This window comes from Polypterus senegalus, chromosome 6 (genome assembly GCF_016835505.1).
Source record: "Polypterus senegalus isolate Bchr_013 chromosome 6, ASM1683550v1, whole genome shotgun sequence".
In the NCBI taxonomy this organism is placed as follows: Eukaryota; Metazoa; Chordata; class Cladistia; order Polypteriformes; family Polypteridae; genus Polypterus; species Polypterus senegalus.
The window spans coordinates 66,192,131-66,208,159 of NC_053159.1; the positions used below are offsets into that span (position 1 = coordinate 66,192,131).

Genomic DNA, 16,029 nt, shown 5'->3' on the forward strand with positions numbered 1-16,029 from the left:
AAAAGTGCACAGAATTGTTAAAAAATGTATTATACAACCTGCAACTATTCCATTTTATTTACCATCAATATACCACCTTTGAGATGCAATACACTTCTTCCAGTGCGTCTTCTATCCTTGGAAACATTTCCTGTGCTCATTGCTTGTTACTGGGTCTATAGCCTCCTGTGATTTCTTTTTCTGGATTTCTTCCACAGTAGCAAATCATCTTTTTTTCAGTCTCAGTATTAGTTTTGGAAACAAAAACAAGTTGCAGGGAGTGAGATCTAGTGGATATTGGAGTTATACAAAGCAAAAACCCCATTGTTTTTGACCAAAAACTCTTTGATGGACAACACTGGGTGAGTAGGCGTGTTATGTCACGGTGAAGCGGTGTGTGCAGGTGCGTTGTTACAGGGCAGAATGCACGTTTTCCTGAACCTTTCCTACAGACGTCTCAGCAGTTCAGGGTAATGCTGCTGGTTAACAGTCTGTTCACGGTGAATAAACTATTAACAAGTCCATTAATGTTGAAAAATTAGATCATCTTTATTTTGAAGTTAGATATGAGCTGATGTGCTTTTTTTGGCTTGAAGAAAAAAATCGCCAAAATGTCAAACACATACTTGTGGAATAAACGTTAGAAGTATGCACTTGATCAAATTAGCACAAAGCCACTTGGCTGACTGATTAACAAGACTGCAGGAACATGATATCTAGCGATACAGTCAATAACTATACCCTACTACCATGCTATTAACTAATTCCATGAATTTTTGGATCCCCCTCTTATGCACAAGGTTGTGGTTTTCTTTAGCACAATATTTATGTTAGGTCTGTACTGCACCACCATGAATTACATGTGTGACAAGCAACCACTGTAACAACTGCAAAAGAAATGGCCACTCCTGTGTTGAAAACTGCATCACCTGGAAAAATAAAAATTGGGAGTGGTCTCCCCTAGACCTTCTCATATACTCAGATATGAGGATGGAGTAGTAAACCGGAAGACAATGATTATATTGTGTTTACATCACACAGGCAGACACACAGCCATAATTCCAAAAATGCCATTTTCGGATTCTGGGAGGTCTAAAACGTCGAGATTCATCATAAATCTCAACATCAACATTTTTGGACAATTACAGTGCATCATTTTCCACATTTTGTTATGTTACAGCCTTATTCTAAAATGGATTAAATTCATTTTTTTCCTCGGAATTCTACACACAACACCCCATAATGACAATGTGAAAAAAGTTTACTTGAGGTTTTTGTAGAGAAAAGCCAAGCAAAATGACACCTTTTATTGGCTAACTAAAAAGATTACAATATGCAAGCTTTCGAGGCAACTCAGGCCCCTTCTTCAGGCAAGATGTACTTGCCTGAAGAAGGGGCCTGAGTTGCCTCGAAAGCTTGCATATTGTAATCTTTTTAGTTAGCCAATAAAAGGTGTCATTTTGCTTGGCTTTTCTCTACATTCATAATGGCTAACATGGTACAACAACCTAGTACTATTGAGGTTTTTGCAAATTTATTAAAAATAAAAAAAACTGAGAAATCACATGTACATAAGTATTCACAGCCTTTGCTCAATACTTTGTTGATGCATCTTTGGCAGCAATTACAGCCTCAAGTCTTTTTGAATATGATGCCACAAGCTTGGCACACCCTTCCTTGGCCAGTTTCGCCCATTCCTCTTTGCAGCACCTCTCAAGCTCCATCAGGCTGGATGGGAAGCGTCAGTGCACAGCCATTTTAAGATCTCTCCAGAGATGTTCAATCGGATTCAAGTCTGGGCTCTGGCTGGGCCACTCAAGGACATTCACAGAGTTGTCCTGAAGCCACTCCTTTGATATCTTGGCTATGTGCTTAGGGTCATTGTCCTGCTGAAAGATAAACCGTCGCCCCAGTCTGAGGTCAAGAGCGCTCTGGAGCAGGTTTTCATCCAGGATGTCTCTGTACATTGCTGCAGTCATCTTTCCCTTTATCCTGACTAGTCTCCCAATTCCTGCCACTGAAAAACATCCCCATAGCATGATGCTGCCACCACCATGCTTCACTGTAGGGATGGTATTGGCTTGGTGATGAGCGGTGCCTGGTTTCCTCCAGACGTGACGCCTGGCATTCACACCAAAGAGTTCAATCTTTGTCTCATCAGAACAGAGAATTTTGTTTCTCATGATCTGAGAGTCCTTCAGGTGCCTTTTGACAAACTCCAGGCAGGCTGCCATGTGCATTTTACTAAGGAGTGGCTTCCGTCTGGCCACTTTACCATACAGGCCTGATTGGTGGATTGCTGCAGAGATGGTTGTCCTTCTGGAAGGTTCTCTCCACAGAGGGCCTCTGGAGCTCTGACAGAGTGGCCATCAGGTTCTTGGTCACCTCCCTGACTAAGGCCCTTCTCCCCCGATCACTCAGTTTAGATGGCCAGCCAGCTCTAGGAAGAGTCCTGGTGGTTTCGAACTTCTTCCACTTACGGATGATGGAGGCCACTGTGCACATTGGGACCTTCAAAGCAGCAGAAATTGTTCTGTAACCTTCCCCAGATTTGTGCCTCGAGACAATCCTGTCTCAGAGGTCTACAGACAATTCCTTTGACTTCATGCTTGGTTTGTGCTCTGACATGAACTGTCAACTGTGGAACCTTATATAGACAGGTGTGTGCCTTTCCAAATCATGTCCAATCAACTGAATTTACCACAGGTGGACTCCAATTAAGCTGCAGAAACATCTCAAGGATGATCAGGGAAAAACAGGATGCACCTGAACTCAAATTTGAACTTCATGGCAAAGGCTGTGAATACTTATGTACATGTGCTTTCTCAATTTTTTATTTTTAATAAATTTGCAAAAATCTCAAGTAAACTTTTTTCACGTTGTCATTATGGGGTGTTGTGTATAGAATTCTGAGGAAAAAAATGAATTTAATCCATTTTGGAATAAGGCTGTAACATAACAAAATGTGGAAAAAGTGATGCGCTGTACAATACTTTCCCTATACCTCGTATAAGAGAAAGCAATTGAAATGGCTTTAAAAAAATTCAGAATAGCAACATGTTTTGTGTTTATTAGCACAGTCAAATAAGAATTTCACTATACAGTACTTTGTACACGTGACAATAATGAACCTATAAAACTATAAACAATCAATAAAATACACCAGAAATGCAAATTAAAGTTCCAAAAATGGAACATTCAAAACATCTCCTGGATGGATTCTGAAATTGTGCAAGCTACTTTATATAAAACAGAGTCTGTCTATAAAAAGTACGATGAGCTTTTATTTTTGATAACTAGTCTTGCTTAACTAGAGTCCACACTGTCAGATGAACGAAGGCAACAAAAAGCATAAAGAAAGAGGGACATAAGAGCTAGGATATCTGGTGAACAGAGGTTCCTAAATTCATGATGTGATTGAAAAAAGACAGACTTACCACTGTATCCATTTTAATGAAGTGCCATTTTGCTATGCTAGCATATATATATCTATTGTCACAGGTGGCTGGGTGTGGTCGGCAATCAACCGCCTACTTAAGGAGCCGCCGCCCTGCAATCAAGGCTGGAGTCGGGTGAGGAAGAAGACGAAGTCGTGGCAGAGGAGGCGAAGAGAGGCCCGAGTGATTTGTGTGTGTGGACAGTGGCTTTTGACTTTGGGGAGACAGGGGGTTTGGGGGCGGTGCACTTGACTTTTGTAATATATTGTAAATAAACATGTGGTGATGGATAAAACGGTGTCCGCCTGTGTGTGTCCGGGCCGTCATATTTCACAGTGCTGTAGCCGGCAGAATGCTCCACCTGGGTGGAGGTGGGGACCTGTATTCTTGAAAATGTCTGTGAAAGGCCCGGCACAACAGGGGAACCCACCCACGTGCCGCAGGGGCAGCGTGCACCCAACCCCGCAGCAACGAAGTGCAGCATTGGACCAGTGGAGGTCCTTTGGTGGACTTTGCAATTAAGGGGCAGCTCACCGACGCGGGGCCCAGGAAGGAGGCTGCCGAGAAGGTGAGGCTGTGGTTGCGGAAGCCGCAGCAGCAGCAGCGGAGCTCCCCGGAGAGACGCTCTCCAGTGAGAGAGGAGAGCGAGAAAGCCGACCAAAAGTCCCTCCTCATTACAGGCACGGGATTGGACAGCGTGTCCTGTTCTCTCGCCAGCGATTGGTCGAAGGCGAGAGCAGGGAATGTCTGTCCCGTGCACCCAGGAAACCCGAGTGGGTCGCAGGGAAAGGCCCACAGAGAGCAGTTGGTAGGTGGAACTACTCACAAGGTAAGCCCACCGCCGGCTGCTTCTCTCTCCTTGGCGGCGATTTTACAGGAGCTAAAAGAAGAACTGCACCGTGTGTTGTTGCCGCCGGCCGAGCGATGTGTCCTCTGGGCAGAGACGCTGGACTCAGTAGGGATGGCGGTGGTGTTGGGTCGAGAGCCACAGGCAAGAGAGGATCAGCACACTGCAGGAGCTCCTGGACGGAGAGGCACAGCGAGGAAGGTAAGCGAGACCGACCCCGTGAACCTCCGGACGCCAGCGGGACTGGGTCTGCCCTCTTACAATGGGCAGATCCAAACCACCGCAGCGTCCCAAAGTAAGCGGAGGAAGTGGCTTGGGGAAGCCAGTTCCTCCGACATGGGAGGACGTTCCACTGGGTGCGCACGTCCCGCGAAGGGCCGTCCTCTGCGAGGGCAGAGGAGAAAGCCGCAGCTTAAGAGGTGGTTCCGTGGCGGGGACTGCAGACTGCTCGAGTGGGGAAGCCGAAGGAGGGAGCATCAGGGTGCCGATCGGAACTGAGAGCAATGGCCCAGCTGAGAAGACGAGCCGAAGGCCTGCGTCAGGGCAACGTCCCCGCCCCTTGTTTTTCTATTTCTTTTACAGGGTCGGGCCCTAGGCTTTAATGTGTCAGCTTGACGCCGAGGCGTTCTCGTCCTCACAGATTGGTCCGCTGGTCCCGGGAGGTCCCAGCTAGCGGGGGAGTACTGTCACAGGTGGCTGGGTGTGGTCGGCAATCAGCCGCCTACTTAAGGAGCTGCCGCCCTGCAATCAAGGCTGGAGTCGGGTGAGGAGGAAGACGAGGTCGTGGCAGAGGAGGCGAAGAGAGGCCCGAGTGATTTGTGTGTGTGGACAGTGGCTATTGACTTTGGGGAGACTGGGGGTTTGGGGGCGGTGCACTTGACTTTTGTAATATATTGTAAATAAACGTGTGGTGATGGATAAAACGGTGTCCGCCTGTGTGTGTCCGGGCCGTCATGCTGTATTTCACTATATATATATATATATATATATATATATATATATATATATATATATATGCTAGCAGTATATATATATATATATATGTGAATATGTAAAAACACACAAGGAAAACTGACATCATTGAGGCCTTCTACGCTGTGTACTTTAAGCTGTCAAAAATGCCAGTACCTCCCAGCACATGGAGTCACAATGAGCACTGTTTCAACATTTGGAAAGGAAATGTACATACATTCAATTAAGAAACTATTATGGAGGTGTTACAAGAGGGTGCCTGTGGCATTACTGGTACCTCAACGAAGTAGGGAAGGATAAATTAGATATCATACTCCATCATGCTGTCCAAGATGAAATAATCTCTGAGCAGGCTGTAGACAAGCCTGTGATGATTCTTGAATGACATCTTCACCATTCTGACCACATAAGCCTCTGAAGATCAAACATTTGATTGAAAGCCCAGGCATTAATCACACAAACACCAATGTATAAGCATTTCCTGGATCATAAAACCATAGGGTTGCTCAGATTGTGGTCATTCTGGCTAAAGAATAATAATGAAGCTCAACAGTCCTCACACATTCTTTTCTGTTCTTGCTGGGGTAGCATGCAGTCGGTACTATAAAACAGGATGGACAAACAAAAAATAAATTTGAACAGAAGAGCTTTCTGCCTACCAGCCTTGGTGTTTCATCCGCTCATTGAGATTAAAACATGATGGTTGCTCATTAGCATGCCGAATAGCTGACGGATTATTAAATGATTAATAATGGTGAAGTCATGGAGGATGCGGCTGTGGAGAAGCATCTCTCACCCTGTGCCTTGTGATAAATAGGGAAATTGTATCATTAGCTGATAATTGGGAAGAAATGCACTTTTAATCTGATAACTCAAGATAATTTATGTTGGTACATATGTGATTCACAGCATGATGATGAAGGACTGAGAGGGATGGGGACACCACTGCTGTGGCAGCCCATGTGATTCACACTGAGGGTGGCATTTCCTTGAAAAATGGCTGGCTGTGCAAACACACTCCTGAGTCCACTGGCCTTTGAAGAGTGCTCAGTTTATTTGTTTTCTGAACTGTTAGGCACACGGTTTCTTCAGAGTACCATGGGAGAAGGTCAGAGATTCAAGATGTCACCTTCTGTGCTTTATAATGAATCTTCGAGCTGGTTGGTATTCAGTAATTCACTTTGTATTCCTTTTAAATCAAGGGAAGCCCACTTATTCATTGCTGGACCAAAGAACAGTGCTAGGGTCAGAATCAGCTCCTCATCCTTGTTCCTGCCTCAGAGAGGCTGCCCTGTGGCGCCTCAGCACATGACGTTCTCCTGTGTGAAGACTCAGTGTCTCTTGTAATGCTAATGCCAAGCTGCTGGGCTGCAGGCCAAGGCACTAAGTGGAATCGAATTTCTCAAAACCAGCTTTAATCAGCAGCTTTTTAAGGTTAGAATTACACTCTCTCCTCCAGCTCGGCTGCCAAGGTTAATTCTGTCAGTAGCGCAGAGAATTAATGGTTTGGAAGAATCAAAACGAGGCATCTGCACAGCACTGCCCTCACAGAGCCCCAATACGCACATAGTGGAGCCTGTGATTCGCTCAGTAGAAAAAACGCCATGCATTGCTATTCAGGCATCAAGATTCATCTCACGTCTTCTATTTGAATGGCACAGTGAGCGTGCTGCTCCAGAAGAAGCCCACAGGGGGGTCACACATATTTGCAGTAGGTCTGATATCCTCCCCCTCCTACCGAAAAAGAATGGCGGACAGAAGGATGCTAAGGAAGAGACATAGAGGGTGGTAGAGTGCAAAAGGCTCCTGTCTCTGCACTCCCAGCTCAGATCCATTTGACTCTAAACATCTTCTGCTCATCCTACATTTCTCTCCTTCTGCTCAGCAGCTATTTAATGGGTCTGCTGTATTCAGTACCCTCTACCAGATTCAAGCACTCACCAACTCTCCCCATCTCTCTTCCATTTCAGCCAGTCTTTGGTCAATGTCCTCTACTTCCTTCCATTCTAAATCAGCATAGTCTTTCTGTCTGGTTTTACCCAACTGTCACCAAAATGCTCCTTCCATCCAACACACACTCTAGTTATTTATTAAGCTGCCCAGCCAAATCCTCAATTTCTATTCCCTGCCATCTTCTACTGCCTTGACCCTCTTCCATTTTGTCAAACCCTGAGCCTTGTCTCTTAACCCACTTGCTTTACTCAAACCCTTTCCCAATCTGTTTGCCTCTCTTCCTGTTCATGTCTTCAATCAATTTAATTCTCTTCTCTATATTAAACCATTGTTCATTTCTGCTTCACAGTGTCCCATTCCTAAGCCCTGTAACTGCAGCATGCAGGTGGGACCAGATCTTTGAGCTCCCCCAGCAGGATTTCACATCGGCCCACAGAGAAGCGGCATAATAAAATTAAAAAGAATTCCCTAATCAAGCATTTAGGATAACAGAGCTCAAATGATACCAATTAAGCCATTAAGAATATTGTTGACTTACTGAATGAATTTTAGCCAGTTGTTATTTTTATCAATTCATTTAAACTAAACATGGTTATAAAATACTCAAATAAAGGGCACGTTTGGCATTTTGGTTTCAGCTAAACAACTCAACTTGAACACTGTCAAGAAAAGTGAAGTGGCACGATGAATGTCTTGGAACATTAGGATCGGGGTTAGAGATGGGTCAGTAGGGAAAACAAAGAATAACAATGAACCCATAGGAAATGAATGTTTATATTGGATAGAATTTGAGGGGAAATGTCCACTCTTCAACTGAAAGGACTTTAGAATCAGAACTCATTGACCAAACCTGGGTACCATGGCCCTACTGAACTACTAAATCAAGGCATCTCACGTATCTTTCTGCACTATGACCACTCAATACAACACTTGTTCCTTCTTTGTGCAATTATGAAACTCTCATATACTTCAAATGCACCTTGAAATGTCAATTTTTCTTTGCCATTATCAACTGGCCATACCTCAAATGTGATGTTAATGGACTTAATATTGTCAAGTCCATTAACATTATTTTAACATATTGGAAATTCCTCTGTTTTACTCGGTGTTTACCATAATTTGTGCTTTCATGTACCGTGTGTAAATGTTTTAAGGTTTTGTAATTTATCATCAATACTGTACATCTGAGCCTGTACCGTTACATATGTTATGTTGTTTGCTTTGTCATTGTGTTCAGTGAAAGATAAGTTTGATTTATCACCAAGCAATGACCACAACTCCACATCTCCTTACACTGCTTAAAGAGCTGCCATGCTTTGTCACTAGCGTGGCACCACTCAGTCTGCAAGGTAGCAGCACCACACAGATGTGCACATTACAACATATCTGAACTGATATTTTCCAGGTGGACAGTGACTTTTGGGTCAAACATCTTAAGTTTAAAGATAACAGATGTTATACAAATGAGACATTTCCAAGGTTAAAACCAGGGCAACGGCTAGACTAGAACTCCTGTAGAACACTGGGAGGCTTTCAGAAAAAGAGAGAATGTTGACCACACTAAACCATTACAGGAAAACCACAAGGGCGCCAATAAGCTGCCCATGTATGTCCAATATTGATTTTTTAATCCAAAGCTGAGATACACTTAGACGTTCTGGCGGCTACTTGTATAGAGTAGAACACCACATTCTGGATACGTGTTTTTGTATGTGTAGTAATTCTGCCTGTGTACACATGTATACATGCACAAGTGTACATATACTTGTCAGTGAAAAAACTGGAATTGTGTCTCTTGAATATTCAGATGTAAGCTGTCCTAATGAATTACATCTTGTGGACTTATCTGTGACTGCAGAGTGAGCCTCCAGGGGGCAGTGTAGCAACACACAAACTGAGCTGTAATGCAGACATATATTCTGAGGCCAAAATAAAGGAAAAATGTCAGTAATTATCACTCCTTACTAGTCAGATGGCCTGATAGACAAAGGGTCACAAAAAAAAACTTCAATTTTGTTCTCTCTGGGGCTCTCTGGTGACTGAAATCCTCTATTGACTTTCATTGCATGCTTCAGTGAAACAAATCTAGACTGTGCTTTTGCAGCAATTTCTAACTCTGGCAGCTGCTTGCTATTTACAGTGTAAGGCATAATTGGGCAGCTGATCAAATTCTATGTCTGGCTACTGTCTGTATTGAGTTTGCATGTTCTCCCTATGTTTGCGTGAGTTGTTCTCGGGGAAGACGTACTGGTTAGGTTACCTGGAAATTCGAAATTTAATACCGTGTGAGTGAGCCTTGCCATGGACAGGTGATTTGCCCAGGGTACATTTCCGATTGTACCCTGTGCTGTGAGAAATGGCTCTGGACACACATATCCTGTGAACACCGATTGAACAAAACAGGACGAAATCTGTTATATTCTCATCTGGAGGGCAGGAGGCACTGTCCATAGTGCTGAATTTCATTCTGTGCGTAACTCTTGTTTACGACTAATAATAATATGTTGTTCTAAGACCAAGTATACACCTAGAGGCTTAGGTGATAGACTGTAAATTGTAAATTACAAGATGAATTCAACTCCCATCAATAACTCACTGCATGACATCACTTCAACTAACAGTGGGAAGATTGTAGAAAACCAGGAACGGTTGTTCTGTACTCTCTTTATTTTAAGCCTCAGGATGGCATTCACTAAAGAAATGTTTTACCTTAAAGAGACTTCCAGGTGAATGAAGGTTACATCCTAGCTGCAAATTGGCCTTAGCTTATCTCAGACTTATTCTTCATTGATTTGCTTTGAAGCACGTTTTTTCCATACCACAGAAATACAAATGATAGGGCCACAGAAGCATACGTGGATGAGTAATGTGATATTATAATAAACGCCTACCACTGTGCAAGCGCATATACCTTTTTCATGTAAAAAAATAATGTATAGATGACAGGAAATTTAAAATGCACAGCGAAAGTCTCTGAGAAAGTCTAATCAGCAAAATACAATTCCACTTACCAATAATCAGAAAATGGAATAAAGAGATTTACAATAAGAGAAGATAACAGAGAAATTATCAGGAGTATGCACATGAATAAAATAAACGTTAATTTTATGTTACAGTAGTGGAGGGATTTAAGTTTAAATCTGAATAATGAGAACAAAAACATTGAGACAGATTCTTGTATCTGAGTTCTAAAAAGCTGGTGTTAGAAAAATACCAGGAAAGCATAAATAAGAGGAGTGCAAGTTTCCAAATGCCCAGAAGACCAGCTTCAGAAGATATTGCCTATGACAAGACAGAAAAATACTCAAAGGGGTTCGGGCCAGTAACTTCACAGGCTTGTATTGAAGATGAATCTCAAATGGAATGAAAGCTTAAAGGGTTGTGTGGTCAAGGCATTTGTAATGTGCTTGGGCTTCCTTAGTCAATGGTGGTCCTAGTAATTACAAAATCCCCAGGCACCAATAGGATATGATTACCTCTTTATGGATAACTACTGAATTCCCTAATTGTGGCTGCTAATGTCTTTATTGCCATCATGTATACTGCCAATGAAAATAATGAATGGAATACTTCATTTTTTATGGTGAGGTATGTATACGATAATTTACCAAGTGATGTTCCATGTAATATAAAAAAACACATTTATTTTAAAGGCATTTGCTACTCTATGTATTTGAAAAGAGTTGACCAGTCAGACACACATGAATATCACTCACCAACATGGCCCTGGCACCTTCCTGAAGTTACCAGTGGCTAAGAGCACTGATGTAAGCTGTTCTAATGCATACTCTGATGCGATAGTCTAAATGTTATGGAAAAGAGATGGGACTTTGCAGCAGGTCAAAGAATGTCAAAGATTTTCTGCCTCCAAGAAGAAGAGATAAGGGTGAACTTGGAAGATGTAAAAAAAATGGTAGAGATGGGGTCTCCATACTGATGAGATAAGAAATACAACTCAGGCTTCTGCAACTGATGACATTTAGGCCTGCAGTTCCTGACAGGAGATGAATTCTAAGGTAAAAGATTATGCTACTTGAGTGGTGCTAGAGATGCCACTGTTTCAGTGTTTTTTATCTGAAGAATATTTGCTGACAAGTAGGCAGCAGGATCAAAATGCTTAATAGTGTATCTGTTCCTGCCTATGGGGTATTAAAGTGGAAATGCTAGGTAACATGTGTGACATAATTTATTAATAGTCGTATTGAATGTGTGGACATGTACGGCTCCTGAAAATGCCATATTAAACCCTGCTTAGCCACTATATACCTTGTACTGCTAAGTTGCCAAGCACTGCATTATGCTTCCCGCTGTCAAACCCCTACATATTGCGTCAGGCCACCTGCTGCCAAGCCACTTCATACTCACTGTACCCTTTGCCATCAAAGATAGAACCACAGCTCCATTTTTATAGCCACACTGGCATCCAAGACCTTTAATTTTGTGTTTTTCTTTGCCTCTTACTTTCCTCATCCTCCTTTCTTTCACATTCTGTTCTTCTTTCTCTGTTCCGTCAGTACCCGGGGCTCCACTTTTTATGGCAAATTGAACCTTTCACTCTGAAAGAAATAATTACTCTCTCGAGAAGCTTGGGACGGCCGCAGAATGCTGATATGATACACAATGTCACCTTGCCACTCAGGAGACAGAGCGCCAGACAGGAGAAGAGTGAGGCGCAGAGGAAGGCACGAGAAGGAAAAGGCTTCCACTGCCTCATGACAGAGGTCACTACCCCAGCTGCAAATCTGCCTCGGCTTATCTCAGCCTTTTTCTTCACTGATTTGCTCTGTCATATTACTTAATATTATTCAAATGATTTGCTCTGTCATATTACCTAATATTACTCAAACTTTTAAGCTGAACAACATGTCTCTCAAAGATGTGAAAAAAAGCTTGTGACCAGCCCAGGAGAAATTCAGCCATTCAGCAGAAAAAATGTCAGAGAAGATAGCTGATTGTGGTAGGGGTGTCCACACCACTAATAGCTAAAGAGACGTGACCAACTGCACTGACCATCTGTGAGGTAAATGCTTAGAGACTTGGGGCAATAAAAGAAACATGTGGCATCATCAGGGTGCCACTCACTGTATGGGATTATGAATTGCTGGTGTTTATGGTTAACAAAGCATGCGCAGGAGAATTACTTCTACTAATATTGTGCAATGTCCATAATATTTAGAGAATGATACTATTGTTGATAAATGAAACCTGGCAAGCAAGACTGCTTTAGCCTCCATTTTTAATATCAGACCATTCCTCTTATGAGCTGCTCTTGCTTCTTGATTCTGCCTAAATAAAAGCATCTCTTAACATAAGGATGGCTGCTTTACCATTAGAACGTCAATCACACGTATGCTCTTGACAAGACAGAGTAAGGTCACCTTTTCCTTTGCCCTGAATGGTCCAAAAGGGTTGGTTGCCTGCATACCTTGATAGAGCTGTCATAAGATGGCAGCAATACTACTGCATTAAGAGCTGCAGGGCTGTGTATAGCAGTACAGTACTAGTAGTAGTAGTAGTTCTGTCACGTCTACAGGGTTCAGTGAACTTACTGCTTGCATGTCCATATCACCACTCCCTGGTGTCATGATAAACACAAATGTATTAACATACATGTTATTCAATAGAAAACACAAGTCAGTTCACCTGCTGTACTGCCTACTCCTCTCCCGTTATGATCCCATTACCTGAATCCATGTGAAAAAGAATCTCCAGCACAGTGATTATGGAGATGACGGCTAATATTGTACCACTGTGAGTGTTTTGACCACTGCTGCTCAAGTATGTGAGGTGGCCGGAGATCAGGCAACGCAATCATAATTGTTTCTGCATTGAGAAATGTGCAGAAAGTAACATCAGTACACCACAGACACCTTCAGGAAGATCCACAGCCAAAATGCTACCTTTTCATTTAGTGTCGAATTCATTTGCAATTATTTTTCTTCTAATGTTAACAACTTTTCTGACAGAAATCAAATGTTTCCAAACCCACCCCTATTTATTGTGCAAGGTGTGTACAATTCTCGGTCACATTGTAGTTTAAATTAATCAAAAGTGAAAACAATCATGGAATGGATGCTCCTCGTAATTTTATGTGTAAAGACATTTTACAAAGCACATTGTTTGGTAGGTTTCAAAAGTCTTAACCGCTGCTTCTTGTGTCTTCCCCTCACTCTACAAATAAACTCCTTCTTGGGATTCCTGTTTGTGATTACAACATATGCTTTCCATCTTCTCCTCTGTGATCACCACATCTCATGAAGGGCACACTTGCTGCGGGGTGTGAATTTTGCCTTTGATGTAGTTTAGTCAGATGTACCACAGATCCGGAGGCACAAAACAGCCAGGTATTTTCCCTCTGATGTATTCTGGCATGTTAGATTTCCTTTGTGACTTTTCATCTAGCCCCTATAACCTTGTATTTCAGTACATAAATGTCACAGCAACATCATATTGCTGTCTGAGGTCCACTGGCAGAATTTCTGGGCAGATTTCTATTCAGCCGACACATAAAACTAGGAATAATTTTACCCCTGAAGACTAGGCATTCATCTGACATTGCAATGAGAGTCCATAAGCAGCAGCTCATCATGTAATACCTCTGCATCAGTGATCCTACACACAAGGTTTGACCAATCAAATGCTTGAAGAAAAAAAAAAACTTGTCTTCTTCGTGTCTTTTATTTGCTGAGCATCAACTTCTACTCTGACAACAGGTATGCAGGCCAGTCTCCTTCTTGAGTGTGTGTGTATACGATTTAATATCACTAGCAGAGATATCACTTTTTAATGAGACCTAAGGGTGGTCTTAAGACAGGTTCCAGCTGTCTTTATCATGATAAGCTTGTACCCATTTAATTTTCTGCACTATGACCAATGATTATATTGGCTTCTTTAAGGGCTGGCGAGCCGAAGGCTGTAAGAATGCATGATGCATGACTTTACAGCTGAAGCAGGGATCATAATGCTCAAAGTCCCATCATTACTGACCTTAACAGCTCACTAAGGATCAGGCACTGATTGATTGTGTCTGAGCAGCAGTGCCACATTGAAGGAGGACAGAATGTGTGTGCTCATTCAAGGCTACAGAATTCACAAACATGGGTAGTACTGGAATCAAAAATAACAAAGCATAGGAGTTGCGTCTTCAGCCACAATGTGGACATGTCCCTCCACTACACAACAGAGATCATGCTGGACAAGACAGAAAAAATTTTGGGTGCAGTTTTCTAGACTCTCTCTTCCACTAGCTGCCAGATTTCTATTCTTACTCATAGATCACAATATACATTTTACATAGTCCCAAATGGGAGCTAAGGTGGGACTTGCATGGTTAAGTTTAATCAACAAAAACACAGAACTCACTGCCCAGGCTCGTTGTCAGCCTCAGCTCTCCTTGGGGACAGCCCAGCTCAGCCATATGCTTTCTGTCCTTCTCCAGAAGAAAAGATCAAGGTCAGCTCATCCGTCAACCAATCTTAGTATGGAACTTTCACAAAACTGACTGCAATTTTCCACTTCAGTGGCGATTTTTAAAAACCTGGTAACTATAAATCCCAGAAAGACTTGCCTTTCAAATTTTTGGAGAAAATTGGGCAACAATGGTTAACTTAGCTAAGTAAGACTTCAGGTGTTTTTTCCCACAGGCCCTGTCATAGACTGGTGTTCTGCCTTGTGTCCAGTATTGCTGGAATAAGCTCTGAACAAAAACACTGATAGGATTACGCCAGTTTGAAAATGTTATTTTATGTCACCCTGCATGAGGGAGCCCTTACTTTGAAGCAGTTGTTTCGTGAGCAGTACAGGGTTTGTGGAAAATGTCACACAACAGGCTGGCAAATGTTTATCTCCATGTAGGAAAGATGAGGACTTGAGGATATCCCCAAAATGTCTACTGACCAGGCATCATTGGGAACGACTGCTCTGTGTCATGGCTTCTGTCCGATGAAACGTGTAAATACCAAACGGAGCATTCAGGCACGTATTGCGTTCAGCTCCAACCCAACTGATTATTTGGCATCTGGTGCTGGGAAATTCACCAGTGGCAGCATGTTTTTTATTATGTGGCCTCTGGGAATGCTTCTGAGTAAAGAGCAATCCCTATGGGGCCCATTGTAGGCATGACAGACGGTTAGAAGGACCTGATGCAAGCTGATTCTGCTCCTTTTGCGTTTTATTGCTAAATAAGCAATGACAAGCAATTTTCACATAACTTTCCATACATGAGGCTTTCATTTTCAACCAGTAACACAATTTTGCAGGATGCTTTAGACTATAGGGATTCATCTAAGCAGCAGTCAAAAACGAAGAGGTTGTAATTATGCAAGATGGCAAGTGTAGTGGACCTCTGAATATTTTCATTCTCACAGAGAATGTTGATTGTATTATAGATTAAGCAAATATACTGACAAAATGTCTCAAATTATCTGATCTAATGGGATAACCTCATCATAAATTGCAAACATGTAGCCTATTCTAATTATGCTGGTTTAATCAAACAGAAGAAAGAGAAACTCTCTGAGGGAAGGGAACACAGAATGGGAATTACAGAGTAGGGCTGAGTTTGCAGAGTGATATGATGAAGGAACTAACTGTATAACTTATAACTTTAACACCAAACCATAAACAAAAAGACACTGAGATGCACTGAGGAAAGCTGCCGTTACATAGCTTAAATAACGTGTTCATCTACCACTTTGTTCGGACTGCATTACACTATTTGTGGGTTCAGTTGGGTTATTTTCAGAATGATACTGCCTTTTCCTTGACTGTTTTTAAGGCATGCATGTTAGAAAACTGACCCAGCCCACATTGTCAGTTTGCATGAATGTGGTCCTGAATTCC

General features: G+C 42.4%; 1 protein-coding gene across 9 annotated transcripts in view; it reads right to left on the reverse strand.

Moving 5' to 3' along the window:
• The window catches only part of LOC120531118 (calmodulin-binding transcription activator 1-like), a 202,265-nt gene that overhangs the window by 118,021 nt on the left and 68,215 nt on the right, over window positions 1-16,029 (reverse strand). The gene's annotated exons all lie outside the window — the stretch shown is intronic.